Source organism: Priapulus caudatus, unplaced genomic scaffold (assembly GCF_000485595.1).
Source record: "Priapulus caudatus unplaced genomic scaffold, Priapulus_caudatus-5.0.1 Scaffold2201, whole genome shotgun sequence".
Classification (NCBI taxonomy): domain Eukaryota; kingdom Metazoa; phylum Priapulida; class Priapulimorpha; order Priapulimorphida; family Priapulidae; genus Priapulus; species Priapulus caudatus.
The window spans coordinates 2,615-5,243 of NW_014579262.1; positions in this window are offsets into that span (position 1 = coordinate 2,615).

Below are 2,629 nucleotides of genomic sequence, written 5' to 3' on the forward strand. Positions count from 1 at the left end.
TCATCTCTCTTTCTCCTCTCGCTTCGTCGCTCTCTCGCTCTCTCGCTCTCTCGCTCTCAGTTAAGGTTGAAGTTGGAAATGCTGCAAGAAAATAACTTGGATTTCGTTTGCGTGAGGGCTGATGACAGTGAGAGTTGATACGAAGTTGGTCTCACTCGTCGGGGCTCTTCTCTCTCTCTCTCTCTCTCTCTCTGCTCTCTCTCTCTGTCTCTGCTCTGCTCTCTCTCTCTCTCTCTCTGCTCTCTCTCTCTGCTCTCTCTTCTCGCTCCTCTCGCCTCTCATCCTCTCTCGCTCTCTCTCGCTCTAATCGCTCTCTCGCTCTCGTCGATCTATCTCTCTCTCTCTCTTCTCTCTCTCTCTCTCTCTCTCTCTTCCTCTCTCGCTCTCGCTCTCTCTCTCTCTCTCTCTCTCTTCTGATTCTCTCTCTTTCTCTCTCATGCTCCCTCACTCCCTCCCACTCTCTCTCTCATCTCCTCTGTCGCTCTCTCTGCCTTCTCTCTCTCCCCTCTCTCTATCTGCTCTGCTCTCTCTCTCTCTCTCTGCTTCTTCCTCTCTCGCCGGCTCTCTCTCTTCCTCTCTCTCTCTCGTCTCTCTCTCTCTCTCTCTCCCTCTTCCGCCTCTCTCTACTAATGTCTCTCATTCGGTCTCACTCTCGTCTACTCTCTCTCTCTCTCCACATTCTCCTCTCTGCCGCCCCTTCTCTCTCTCTCTCTCTCTCATCTCTCTCTCTCTCTCTCTCTCTCTCCTCTCTCTCTCCTCTCTCTCTACACGCACGGAATGGCATATTCACTCTTCACTCTCATGACAATACAGCTACGATTGCCTCGCGTTTACGCGATTGTTGATTAAATTACTAATATTTCTGTATTAATTATTACGTGCAATTTCCTGTGTAATCAGGTGCACATTTAATTAGGTAAGCAGTATGGCATGCACAGGTGTGAAATCAGGCAGGGACTAGTAGTAGTAGTAGTACAGGCAGCAGCAGCGTAGTAGCAGCAGGCAGCAGCATAAGCAGGCAGTAGCAGCAGCAGCAGCAGCATCACAGGGAGCAGCAGCAGGCAGGCAAGCAGAGCCGAGCAGCAGTAGTAGGGCAGCAGCAGCAGCAGTAGTAGACAGGCAGCAGAAGCAGATAGCAGCAGTAGCAGGCAAGCAGCGAGCAGCATGCAGCAGCAGCAGAGCGGCAGTAGCAGTAGGTAGCGGCAGTTTAGGAGCAGCAGCAGCACCAACGCAACCACCACCAGCAGTGCGCAGCAAGCAGGCAGTATTCCTCGTGTCGTGGTTGTTTGTGTTCGCGCGGTGTAGGATGTGGGTCATGCGGATGCGGGATGCTGAGTGCTCCACCGGCCCCGGCATCTCATTTTCTCCGTGGTGATTACGCGCTCTTGCGGATGCTCTCACGGCGTGGCTTCGCGCTTCATCTGGCGATGCTGCGGCATCCGGATGCTGCGTGATGCTTGCCATCGTCACTCGCGGTCACCTCGCGAGTTCGTCGGTCTTTCCCTTCTCTGCATCTCTCCTTTTCTTGTCTTTCTCCTTATTCCTCTGTCTCTTTCCTCTCTATTACTGTCACTCTGTGCCACTACCTTCTCTCTTTTCCGTCTGTCTTTTACTCTCTTGCTTTCCCTTTACCTTTCTATCTCTCGCAGTTTCTTTCCCCCGTATTCCTCTGTCTCTTTCTCTCTATCACTGTCTCTCTCTCCTCACTTCTCTCTCGCTGTCCCCCTGTCTCTCACTTAATCCCTCCTCCTTCCTATCCTCGCTCTCTCGCTCTTCTCTCCCTACTCTTTTTTATCACTCTGTCTGTCTGTCTGTCTGCTTTTTCTTTCCCTTTCTATCTCTCGCCGTTTCTTTCCCCTTATTACTTTGTCTCTTTCTCTCTATCATTGTCTCTCTCTTTTCTCTCTCTCACACCATCTCTCTCTCTCTCTCTCTCTCTCTCTCGTGACTGCTTCTCCTCTAATTCCCGCACCGCTAGACTAATCCACAGCTGATCGAGTGAGTGAGTGCATCCGTGCAGCCCACAGCACAATGCCACACGTACACGCACACACGCTCACAAGCCTACAGTACACGCTCACTGTATAACTCAGAAACACCTGGCGAGTTTTTTTTTTTTTTTTTTTTATTTTTAAACGGGTAGCGTCCGATTCAGTAGCAATCCTCCGTCGACTCCACATCCGCAGCATCCTCCGTGCGAGCTTCCAGCATCCGCGGCATCCTCCGTGCGAGCTCCCAGCATCCACACAGCATCCTCCGTGCGAGCTCCCAGCATCCGCACAGCATCCTCCGTGTGAGCTCCCAGCATCCGCACAGCATCCTTCGTGTGAGCTCCCAGCATCCGCACAGCATCCTCCGTGCGAGCTCCCAGCATCCACAGCATCCTCCGTGCGAGCTTCCAGCACATCCTCCGTGCGAGCTCCCAGCATCCACACAGCATCCTCCGTGCGAGCTCCCAGCATCCACAGCATCCTCCGTGCGAGCTCCCAGCATCCGCAGCATCCTCCGTGCGAGCTCCCAGCATCCACACAGCATCCTCCGTGCGAGCTCCCAGCATCCGCACAGCATCCTCCGTGCGAGCTCCCAGCATCCGCACAGCATCCTCCGTGCGAGCTCCCAGCATCCACAC